Source organism: Pinus tabuliformis, chromosome X (assembly GCF_031772625.1).
Source record: "Pinus tabuliformis cultivar Carrire ecotype Pingquan chromosome X, CPIR1, whole genome shotgun sequence".
In the NCBI taxonomy this organism is placed as follows: domain Eukaryota; kingdom Viridiplantae; phylum Streptophyta; class Pinopsida; order Pinales; family Pinaceae; genus Pinus; species Pinus tabuliformis.
This window is the reverse complement of record NC_142308.1, coordinates 1050404897-1050418447: the sequence shown is the minus strand read 5'-3', so window position 1 is coordinate 1050418447 and position 13551 is coordinate 1050404897. Positions and strand designations below refer to the sequence as shown.

General features: G+C 33.3%; 1 pseudogene; it reads right to left on the bottom strand.

Moving 5' to 3' along the window:
- Positions 1-963: 963 nt before the first annotated feature.
- Positions 964-13551, bottom strand: part of LOC149143408 (putative disease resistance protein At4g33300) — a 174765-nt pseudogene continuing 162177 nt past the window's right edge.

Genomic DNA, 13551 nt, shown 5'->3' with positions numbered 1-13551 from the left:
CCTGCTGCGCCCCGCGCAATGAAAGGGGGGACTGCCGCCGCCCCTCTAAAATAACACACACAAGACAACCCACATGGAGTAGTTTGTGAGTTTGATAGAACCATGAACCCTCAAAAGAAAACTTAGTCACATGATTAACACAACTTAGAGAATAAAAAGCATAGCCAAATGGAATTTGCAGATCTTGGACCACTTGAAGCAGTTATGGCTGAAACAACAGAGTAGTCTTTATTTGGTTATTGATTTCATTAACATAGATCTGATGGAACCCACATGGAGTTGTTTGTGAGTTTGATAGAACCATGAAACCTCAAAAGAAAACTTAGTTATATGGTTAACACAACTTAGAGAAGAAAAAGCATAGCTAAATGGAATTTGCAGATCTTGGACCACTTAAAGCAGTTATGGCTGAAACAACAGAGTAGTATTTATTTGGTTATTGATTTCTTTAACAGAGATCCAATGGAGAGGACGTCAGCTTTTCTGAGGGATTTTGTAACCTCTTATCTATTAATTTGTTTTATATAAGTGATTTGTAGTATTATTATAAATTCAATCACAGCTAACAGTGGCCATGACCCTTTGCATTCATAAGATTAGATCATCAGCTTTTCCAGATAAAGCATAGTTCGCCAAAAAGTTACTGATTTGTTAAGACTAAGTACTTTTTTGGTATTATAAGACACCAAAATATTGAAGTTCAAACCAGTAACTACCAATTTATTCTCAAAAGACTTAATGCACTCAAAATGTATGAATATATACAGTGATGTACAACAAGTTAATGAGAAAACATGGAACATCCTCGGATACCACAACCCTAAATTCTAAGAACATAATACCTGTGCATCAATACAAACTTTAGAAGCAAGCCTCCGTTCTGTTCAAATTTAGATAATTCACCCACATAATTTACGGAATTAAAGGTGTTGAAGCAGGAAAAATGAGGCATCATGAACTTTTTCAATCATCAAGCCAATCCAAATTAAAACATTCTTCAATGGCCTCAACTATGAGATTAGGCATGGTACAGGCTTTGATAGCCAGCCACTGTCATTAAGTGCTCTCATCACAGATTACACATCTTAGAGATCTTAGTTTAGCTAATGATTTAGGCAGCTTCTTCAGTCGAGAGCATTCCCTCATATCCAGAACCTTTAAGTTTGATAGCTGATCAAATTCCATGGGAAGGTCCTTCAAAGCCCTGCATAATGAAATATCAAGGAATTCGAGTTGCTGAAGTTCACAAATGGAAGGAGGATGCATTGATAAGCTTGGGCATGCAAACAATCTCAACACCCTAAGTGACCCTAACCTCCCAAAGTCATCAGGTAACTTTTGGATAAGATGACAATTAGTGATGGATAACTTTTGGAGGCAAGTTAAATTGCATATGTTTCTAGGCAGTTCCTCCAAATCACTGCAGTGATAAAAGTTAATTTCTTGAAATTTTTGAGACTTTGGGAAGTCATGTCCCTTATCCAATAAAGTCATATTCCCCAAACCCTCACATAGGCATACAGACAACTTTTCCAAGCTCTCTGAGGATCTATAATACTCATAAAGAGGAGACACAATCAACCTCCCAAGTAGTACAGACTTTATTTGAGGAAATGCGGGGAAGCTCAGTAGCCCATGAAGTGTTGAACGCTTAGAACTATAATTGTATATTATAGCAACCTTCAATTTTGGCATACATGCAAAAATGTTGGAAGACAGTAACGACTGGTAGCAAAGAACAAAACCAATACTTCCACCTCAGGAAAGTTTATTTGACGCCAATTTTGCTCTTCCATTGGACCTACAGTTCCTAGAAATGTAAAAGTCATTATACTATGCTGATTAAAAATGCTTATCTAACATCTTAATAAATTTGAAACATAAGTAGATTGCACAATTTTTTTTTCAATGTGTAGGAAGTGAAAGAAAAAAAGTTTTAGTAGTGACCTATATGAATCGAAACAAATTGAGCCTTAGATGCCTGATCTTTTAGCGTTAGCCATTTTGTGGGAATATTATCATCCTTGCTAGGCATGAAAAGCCTTTTATAATGAATGGTACTATCCTAGTTGGCTAGACGGAAGGCTAAATCTCGCATCACATCATGTTGAGAAAAAGAGAGCTCGGAGGCACAGCCAAATGAGATGGCCCGACACCTGACACATCAGAAACTTACTGAATTCAAAAGCCTCTTATCTCTACTGGTTAACACGTTGATCCTACCTTCCTAATTTCTAATAAATCATGTAAAAAAAATTAAGCCTAAAATTGCTGGTATAGTTAATTTTTCTCATATGTTTTTGCCTCAAATTTTCTGCAAAGTTCATGCTCTATCAAAGGATGCCACAAGCACAATAAATTAAGTACAGATACAAATATGAACAGAGAAAAACAATCAAACAGGTTTATGAAAGGTAGCAAATCTAAACAAGTTCCTTACCCTGGGTAGCTTGTGAGATTTAGTAGATTATGACTTGCAAGTTCTAACAAGACCACAAAAGCATCTTGCCATTCCATCCCATGGGTGTAGACCCAAATGTCCAACAATGCATCCACGCTGAACTTTCTACCTTTGGGAAATGCCCCCAAGTCCAAAAAGCACTGCTTTGACTCATCATCTAGGACATCTATGCTTGTTTCCAAGCAATGAAAAAGCTCATCTCTGTGATATTCTGATATTGATTGTCCTCTGGAAAGTTTTTTCTTAGCATTTTCCCAAACGGGCTGGGGCTCACCACGCAAAGAGCTTGCAATAACCTTGAGGGCAAGTGGTAAGCCCTTACACTCTGCTTCAACCTACAAATATAGTGCAGTTAAACATTGGGTTATTTTTTCTACATAAATCCACAGTATTAAAACTTTTCCTGCACTTCTATCACAGGCATTGCAATTTTAAACTTACATAAAACAATTTATTTCCATCAAAAGGACAGAAAATCAATCTGAATTCAACATGCTATCCTCGGATGCAAAGCGTGAAGAATGAGATAGAGAAACAATCAGGGTCTAATTCATACCATTTTAACAATATCCTCATCTTCTGTTATTGGAATCGAAGGCTGTCCAAAGGCCCAAAAGCAGAAAAGTGACAGGGCATCAGCCTTCTGCAACATGGGTATGTTATGCACACGGGTACTATTTGAAATCGGAATACTGTAATCTTGTCTTGTTGTGATAATTGTCTTGTATCCCTCTGCTTCAAACAACAATTGTTCTACATTTGATCTTGACCAAACATCGTCCAAAACCACCAAAGTTTTTGGATTTCCTTTTAAACTAAGATTATTCTTCAGTTGGTTGTGTGCATCCTCTATGCTCTGAAAATCAGGCCTTCTGCCACCAATTATCTTATCCCACATAGTCTCCAAGAGGCCCTTTACATTTGGAGAATGCGCAATAGTAATGAAAATTATATTGTTCTGAAAGAAATCTGAAAATCGCAGACAAAAATCGCATTACAAACGAAAGTGAAGCAATAAAATGGAAGTTTGGAGTGAAAATTCAAAAGGGGAATTGCTCTAACCTTTGACTTGGGGATCGTTGCAAAGGGCTAGCGCAAGAGTGGTTTTGCCACTTCCTCCCATACCTTTTACCCCAACTACATTAACCCCATTCTGAAATATTAGGCTTTGTTTGACATCATTCACAAGATTATTCAAACCAACTACGAAATTCGGCATATCCGGGACTTGGGAGTTGAAGCTGCTGCTGGGTTGTTTAGCCATTGTAGTATCATAGGACTCATCAATGGAGGTCTCGAATAACTGGCCTGTACTCATTTGATGAAGCATGAAGGAATTGAAACTGGCATCCTTAGTCATCTTGGCATTAACGCTGTCGATTATATGCCGACCCATTTCTTCCATACACTTCAATCGTTCCTCACAGGCCTTGGAATCCACGTTTAGCTTGTGGACATCGAGTATGAGGCCTGCCAGGCCTTGGGTGAGCAAAAAATCATTGACATTCTTTTCTACCTTTAGGATTTTCTTTCCATATCGATATCTTCTATATAAATTAAAACTATTGATTCTCTCTAATTTCTTCACAAGGTGAAGGCCATCTTGCAGCTGGGCTTGAATGTCCTTCAATGACAAGCCTCTATGAGACAAGGGTTCTGATTCAGAAGAAATCCTAGAGATTTCATAGTAGGCTTAAGGCCTAAAAGCTTTTGCCTGAGTTCCTTGCGGGAAGATTTGCTGGAAATGATGCTATTCATGACGGTTCTAGTTACTATGGACAACTCGCTATTGTAATCCCGATCAACGTTCAAAATTGAACCCTTCTTAGCCTTTCCTTAGGCTCCTGGCCCTTCCTAGAAGGGCTAAAAAAAATTACACTTTGAAAAAAATTTAAAATATCAAAATCACTCATCAATTACAAAGGTTAGATTATTTTTTTATATTTCAAAAGAAGGGAAATATTTTTAATAACATGTCAATAATTTTTTAAGTTTACGATAATTTCGAGCTTGTACTAGTGCATAAATCACTCTGACTAGTGATAGTTTCGTAGAAGAGACCAGTCAAAGTCCAAATGACCTCATACAATTTAATAGTTATGTCATGATTTGTGGACGTTTCCCTGAGGCCCCCAACTTATGCCAACATGATGCAACTTGCAACAATAAGACATGCAACAATCATGATACTATTACACCTAGCACAGGGCAGCAGATCACATTGAATAACCATTCAACAACTATGCATGTGCTCTCGCTCCTCCGTGATTATCCTTGAGTGCTCTTTCCCTACATCCATTTTTTCCATTTTCATTTGAATTGCAACCCATCATCCACAGAAGGAAAGTTATCGTTCGACGCTAGACTATAAGGTATTTTTCATTATCCTCCTCATATCTTCATTAGCATTTGGTTTTTCATTCTATGGATTCTTTAATGCAACACTCCTTGAAGTAATGACAGCCTTCGTGATCACACAATGTATCTTAGGCACCATAGAATCCACACCCCAGGAAATCAACATTATGGCTAGATCACTTGAACACAACTGCTTGCCATCCTTCCATTCTAGGCATGGGCTGTCGAGTTTTCTACATTTTTAATGGTGCAAATTTTTATTGTCATAATTATATGAATCTACCAACTCTGAAACGAATATCTATGGACTCCACAACTATAATGCTCTCATTCAAACTCTTGCTTATTTTTCTTCGTTGCTTAAATCCATACAAATTTCTTGTCCAAGTACCATTTTTCATGAAGTGTTTGTTCTCTATCATAAATCTACAAGTTTCCTTGAATGTTACTAAACATAATTCAACAAATCAATGAATAACCTATCAAGAAATCTATAGTCAAATCCTATGGCATCTTGCTAAGGTTAATTTTTTTCTATCTCAATCTTGCTAAGGGATTTTTAATTTATGTATTTACTTATTCTATTGTTTTTATTTATTTAATAGTGTAAATCTTGAAAAATGTCTCCTATTGGTTGTCCTAAGAAGGATAAAATGAAATTGTCAATTGCTGAATCATTTGGTCTTACACAACATTCTAATCAACCATGTAATATTCAAAATGAAGTTGATACTCATCTACATCAATATCATGAATCAAATAGTGTAGAGCTTGTTGAAATAGAAAACCCATCAAAGAAACACAAAATAATATTCAAATCTAAATGGAATACAAGGTTTCCACGAGCTTATGTTTTAAAACATTTTAATGGTAATAAAAGGATAAAAGTTCTTGGCGTGTTAAATTTAAAAGTGAGAACCCATTTTCAAAAGAGGGAACTACCACTCTTCAAGTTAGTGGTATAAGTGGTCATGCAAAATCAAAAGCTCAATTTTTGTTTTACAACTATTGGAGGGAAAAAGTGATTGAAGCAATATTCCAATCACTAAACATGTAGAACTAATGGTAAATGGTGGGAAGGAGAAAATTATATCAATGACTGAAAACATGTATTTTGTTGTTATACATGATTTCTCTTTAGAAATGTATAAGTCAATATGTGACTTGAATTGGTATAAATGCATTCCACGCGTGCTTCTAACAGATGAATTTTCTGCATACACAAATACCACACCAAGAAATGATTTTCTTCAAGTTGTTAAAGAGGTATATTGGAACAATCTAAAAGAGAAGATTTTACATAGGTCATTTTACTCAATTTCAGTTGATGAAAGCACTGATCAAATTATGGAACACCAACTGATTGTTTATATTACATATTTGACAAATGGAGGAAGAGGTCAATGTTTAACAAAGTTTATATGTTTACTTCAAATAAAGGATGGAATAGCTCAATGTATGTATGATCTAGTGAGAACTCTTTTAGCATAAATGGATTTATATTTGATGAATTTTGTTGGTTTTGGTTCAGATGGTGCATCTTCCATGAGGGGTATTCATGAAGGTTTATCTCCTAAGCTTCGTATGCTCCTCATTTATTAGTTATCCATTGCATAGCTCACAGGGAAGCATTAACAATCAATGAGGCTTCATCTCATTTTCCAGAGTTGCAATACATTAACAAATTTGAAACAAAGTTTATTCATGGCTTGGAAAATCAACTAAAACACATGGAAAATTGAGAGAGCTAATGTATACATTTCAAATCACTAAGTTAGTGGTCTTACAAATTCATCAAATTAGGCGGCTCTCTAGAGGAAAGGTCATGGAAAGGCTTGTTAAACTCATGCATTATTTGTTAGGATTGGGAGTTAGGGGAGAAAAAAATGTATGAGTTGGCAACAATATTTCAAGTGAAAATTTGCATCCATATACTTGCAAACATGCTCGTTGAATTAAATAAGTTGAATCAAAAGTTCAAAGAGGATCATGTTGATATTACATATATTGACACTACTTTATATGTTTCTATTAGCATGCTTCATAAACGATTTTTGGAAAGCATTTTTGGTGTAGATGCAATGCATATGTCTTCCTTTTTAGTTAAAGCATAAAGAGGAACCCTTGAATTTGCAGATAGGACAGGTATGGTACATTTACATCCATTGAGGTTCGAAAGTTTTCCAAATATGAAAATATTTGGGGCTACTATATCATTGTATTCTTTTGGGAAAATGTTTTATTGTAAAGGTTAAATCTTTAGATATGAGATTCATAGATTTACATGTATTAATGTGGCTAATTTTTTCACTTCTCAACATTATTATAAAGAAGTGAATGATATAGACTGTCCAAGAAAAAGATAATTGAAATGTTTATGTGAAATTTTTTAGCACTAGGGAATCATCTATTGTGAATACTACTAGATGTTTGGGTGAAATGAATGAATTTATTTGTGCTATTTGTAAATCATACCCTAAAAAACATATGTATGGCATGAGACCTATGTGGAGATGAACATGAATGGTTTGAAGACTTTTCATATTTGATGCAATTATGGCAAGTTATTTTTGTTATCCCAACAACCACATTAGTGTGTGAAAAAGGCTTCTAAAAATTAAACAGGATAAAAAATGATGATAGATAAAGACTTTCATTGGAGACACTAGATATGTTAATGTTTCTATCTCTAAGTGCACATCATGCTGTAAATGAGGTAGATTGGAATGCTACTTATGATTTATGGAAATAAATGAAAACTAGAAATCCATTTCCATTGGGAAAATATATTTATATTTTCAATTATGTAAGTCCAAATACTTTTGAAGATTATCCAATGAATAGAAGAAACATATGTTTATCTTTTTTTAATGGAATTTGAAATATATTTTTTGTTTATTTACTAGTTAAATTGAGATTTTATAGTGTTTTATTGAAGCTACTCTTTAAATTTTAAATATTTAGATTGACACTATTTCATTATGGAATTTTTGTGAGAGATTTATTTAATATATACTTTTCAGTAAAAGTGATTTTTTTTTTTTTTTTTTTTTAATAACTTTTCATCCTTGAAGGATTAGATGAATATATGCCCTTCCAAATGAAATTAAGTGGAGATTTGATCACTGATCCCGATATTTGACTCAGAAATAGAGACGGCTTAGACACGTCATTCAGAAGCTTATCCATAATACGCCAGCCGACAAAGAAAACGGCAACACATAAAAATCCACAGGATATGTATCAAATCCGTAATACTTTTCTCCGCATTTGGTATTTACGGCCGCAGCTTTAGCTGGTCGAAAAGGGCATCCGCTGATAGCATTTGACTGGTGTAAGTTTTGTGTGGCTTCGAGTGAACGCTATTGGATCACACTAAAATTAGTATAAACTCATTTTAATTGCACCTTGATAAATTTTATTTGTCTTAATTTGTCTGTGTCCGGGAACTTGATAAATTCTAAATTAAATTAAAATATTAATAATTATCGATTTTAAATTAAAATAAATTATTATTAATTTTTAATTAAAATAAATTATTGATAATCTACTTTATAATTGTCAATTTTAAATTAAAATATCAATTTTGAATTAAAATAAATTATTAATAATTAACATTTATAATTATTAATTTTATTTTTATGTAAATTTAATAATTCAAAATGTTTTAATTAATAATATTTTAATTTAATTTGTTTTATTTAAAATTTTTAATTTATTTTAGATAAATTAACTTAACCAGCTTTTAAAGTCGAGTAATATTTTTTTATCTTTGAATCAACAATTTTGGCGGTACAGTGGGTACTTGTACATTCTTCCTCTCATCAACAAGATCAAATAAATTATGGTTGTACATTCTTCCTGTCATCAACAAGATCAAATAAATTATGGTGTAATTTATCTCGTCTAGAAGGGAAGACATCCACAAATACCACCTGACCAAATGGGACAATATAACTATTCTCAAGGATCATGGGAGCTGGTGCTTCTTAGACATCAAGTTATTCGGGGAGACTCTCATCATTAAATGAATGTAGCATGGTTTATTCAAAGACAGTATATAGAGAGATATTGTTGCAACAAAGTACTTATAGAACAAGAGGATAGAGGATTGGATCAGAATGGGACTAATTGGAAGCAACACGGGTTCTTACATATGGAGATGTTTCCAAAAGGTGAGATACATGTTTTTGTAGAGAATTTGTTGGACTTTTGGAAGAGGGAATCATATCTTGATTGTGATGGATAACATCAAGGAAATGGAGGATACTCAGAATATGACAGGGGTTTGATTCAACACCTTCACCTAAGAGGCATCTTCATATTAGAACAGGTCATAGCCGGATGGAACAGTTGCTCTCTAGTTTGGAAACGTGTGGAGAAGTTGGGACAGACTTGCATTTATGCAGCTGAGTGGGAGGAATATATCCTAAATCTAAGGCTCATAGGACTTTGAAGATCTGATGTTAAGGACTCTCTCACTTGGGTAGGAAAGAGGGGTTTGATGGGATCGGGAAGATGCCCCTTGTGTAGGACATATATTGAAAATAATTTTCATTTGTTCTTAGAATGTCTGATTGCATCTTGTGTTTGGAGTGGCATATGTATTGCACTAAACCTTCCTTTTCTCACCACTGGGAAATATGGCATGCTAGAAATCAACTTATCTTTGAAGGGATTCTGGTCGACACACGTTTCATTATCCACAGAGTTCTTCTTAGTCTACAAGATGCTAGAGTTCTCATATGCACAATAAAGGATAGATCTCACGGATTTGCTCCAAATACAATACATTTTTCGGTGGGTCTCTTTGATGGTGCCGCCTAGAATTCCAAATGTGGTTGCAGGTTTGTCTTCGGGTGGACCACGGTTGCCATTACAAATTTCATTGGAATGGTGGACCGAGTACCAACATGAAAGCCTAGACATTTACTCTCTAAAACCTTTTATAGATCTCGAGACAACTGTGTATTGATACTTTATTTATATATAAAGACTCACCAGTCTTATCAATGACCTATTGTCAAACCTAGATTTCTCCCCCACATCTTTCAGATCTTCTGGGATGACCGAGATCAAATTTCTCCGAGATACCTTCACATCGATCACCTTCCGACACATATTCCGCGACAAGATGTCTTAGCGTTTGTGGTTTCCTCACTGTCTATGGTTAGAGGAGTAATGGCTACCGCCGCCATACTTAGGTAAATAGTTGGGTTTTGGTAAATAGTTCGGTTGAAGAGATCCAATCTTCTCTATCCAATATAATATCGCCAAATCTATGAAATTGCAGAAATCACTGATAAAAGAAAATCAAACAAACTCGAGTGGTCAGATTGCATTGGATTAGAGATAGTCGACGTCGTCACATGAATTCAAAAGGAATATTCAACGTTCGAATTCTCAAAACGTTTTGTTTTGACGTTGTCATATCAACGCAATTAAGTGCGTCACCCCATGGAAAGATCGCTGAGGCTAATACCAAATCGTGGATCTACATGGTTCATGTTTATCCAGCAAAATTTATTTGTTAATCCTGGTTGGTCCGAGTTTGTATTCTTTGAAGATATTATTTCAAAAAAATAAAAATTCTGAAGAGGATAAGCATTGCAATTTCAAATGCAGTTTTTCTCCATTGGGGATCTTTGCATTAGAAAACTCCTAGAATATAATTCATGAGTGTGCATGGAATGGATGGTGAAGCTATCGCAAATCTTGTTATGTCTTGATGACGTGAATGATAATTCTGGCTCATGGATATACTTAAAAAAAAATAAAAAAAAATAAATAAAAGGGTTTATAACCTTGTCTTATTCTTTTATGACTTTATTAGGTTGCCTTATTCTTTTATGACTTTATTAGGTTGGTTTTACTTTAGGTTAAATTTAGTATGAAATACTTTAGTTGGAGTTTTATTTTATTATTATTTTAATTTCTTTTATTAAAATTTATTATTACTCATGGGTGGAATGATAAATTATTTTTTTATTAAAATTGAAAATTATAATATTAATAATTAATAAAATATTAATGCATCCTTAATAAATGGAAAGGCACTATTAAGCTCAAATATTAAAATCCATTTTAAATTAAATTAAAATAAGGTTTATAGGATTAAGTTTAACAATAAAAGTAGTAATCCTTTGTTGAAATAAATCTAAAATATTATAATGTGGTATTTAACATTATTAAAAGACATTTTAAATTAAACTAAAATAAGGTTTATAGGATTAGGTTTAACAATAAAAGTAATAATCCCTTGCTAAAATAAATCTAAAATATTATAAATGTGGTATCTAACATTTAGAACATTAGATATTATAAGTGTGGTGTGAGACATTATAATTTTACAATCTTATAATGTGGTACCTAACAATATTAATATGGTTGTACCTAATCTAAATAAAATAGATTAAGTTAAAATAGAGTTTATAAGATTAGGTTTAATAATAAATGATACTTTCTTGTTTTTCTTTTGATTTTATTTGATTTAATTTTGTAATTTAAGATTTACTTTTCTTTTTTTTCCAAACTTGATGGCATTTAAATAGGAAATCACATGGGGCTTCTTCGAAACTTCAAATATTATTTTTAAGTTCATTATGATGATGTCTTATTGAGAATATTTCATCTATATTTGCAAGGGGAATTTAAAAAATGGTTTAAATTTTTTGAAGTTGATTCAATTAGCTCTTGGATGGTTTTTGTGATGTTTTCTTGGGAACTTGTGATGAAAGGAAATGTCATCATTATTATCTCCCAAGGAAAAACAACAAAAGGAAATATGAAACTATTACAATGTGCAACAACAGTTTTGAAAGAATATATAATGATATTTCCAAAGATATTTATCTTTTTGAAGTTCCTCCCAAATTATATTACATGCGAGCTCATCATCATAATTTTGTTGTTTGATCTTAGAGAAAGGAGATCAATGACTTTAGAATAGAGGGTTTCTAATGCTAGGTAAGTAGAAAAAAATTTATAGGTTTTTGGGAAGCTATCAAATCAAAAAATAAATGGAGATGAGATTCTGAAAAATCAAAAAGAGATAGACCTTGGTGAAACTATAACAAACCCTTCTATACCTTGGGTTTATAATATTAATCCCTTGGGTTTAGTATTATTCCCTTGGGTTTATAATCCCTTGGGGTTTTAGTATTAATTCCTTTGGTTTATTATTCCCTTCGGTTTATAATATCAATCCCTTGGGTTTATTGATTTAAGGGTTCATATTCCCAGGGTATAATATTATTCAGAGGGTTTATAATATTAATTCTAGAGTTTCATTTAAATCCCTTGGGTTTATAATCTTGATCAACCATGGTCCAACATCACAATGTGACAAAAATTGTCTCAATATGAAAATCAACATTATTAACCATTTTCAACCACCGTCAATCATGGTACAATGTCACATTGTCACATTGATTGTCTCAATATGAAAATCAACCATGGTCAATTATGGTCAATCATGGTGAACCATGGTTAACAATGGTCACCCATGTTTATTTTAGGGTTTATAATATTTATCTTAGGGTTGATGTACCTTGGGTTTATAGTATTCAACCCTTGGGTCTAATACTATTCCCTTGGGATTTTAGTATTAATCCATTGCATTTATTAGTCCCTTGGGTTTATAATATCAATCCTTTGAGTTTATTAATCTAAGGGTTCATATTCCGAAGGTACAATATTATTCATAGGGTTTTTAATATTAATCCTAGGGTTTAATGTAAATCCATTGGATTTAATGATCATCAATAACCATGGTCACATTGTGACAAAGATTGTCTCATGGTCCAACATCACATTGTGACAACCATGGTCCAACATCTCATTGTGAAAAATATTGTCTCAATATGAAAATCAAACTTGGTCAACCATTGTCCAATGTCACATTGTGACAAAGGTTGTCTCAATATGAAAATCAAATATGGTCAACCATAGTCCAACTTCACATTTTGACAAAGATTGTGTCAATATGAAAATCAAATGTGGTCAACCATGTTTATTTTAAGGTTTATAATATTTATCTTAGGGTTTGTATACCTTGGGTTTATAATATTAATTCCTTGGGTTAAATATTATTTTTTGGGTTTATAATACCTTGGGGTTTTGGAATTAATCCCTTGGGTTTATAATATCAATCCCTTAGGCTTATCAATCTAAGGTTCATATTCCTAGGGTATAATATTATTCATAAAGTTTATAATATTAATCATGCTATAGCATGGCCAACCATGGTCCATTGTCAAATTGTGGCAAGGATTGTCTCAATATGAAAATCAATTATGGTCAACCATATTCCAACGTCGCATTGTGACAAAGATTGTCTCTTGGTCCAATGTCACATTGTGACAACCATGGTCCAACGTCGCATTGTGACAAAGATTGCCTCAATAGGAAAATCATTTATGGTCAACTATAGTCAACCATTGCCTAACGTTGCATTGTGACAAAGGTTGTCCCAATATGAAAATCAAACATGGTCAACCATAGTCCAACTTCATGTTGTGACAAAGATTGTGTCAATAATAAAATCAACCGTGGTCAACCATGGTAAAGCATTTTTATTCTAGGGTTTATATACCTTGGGTTTATAATATTATTCCCTTGGGTTTATAATACCTTAGGGTTTTAGAATTAATCCCTCGGGTCTATAATATCAATCACTTGGTTTTATTAATCTAAGAGTTCATATTCCTAGGGTATAATATTATTCTCAAGGT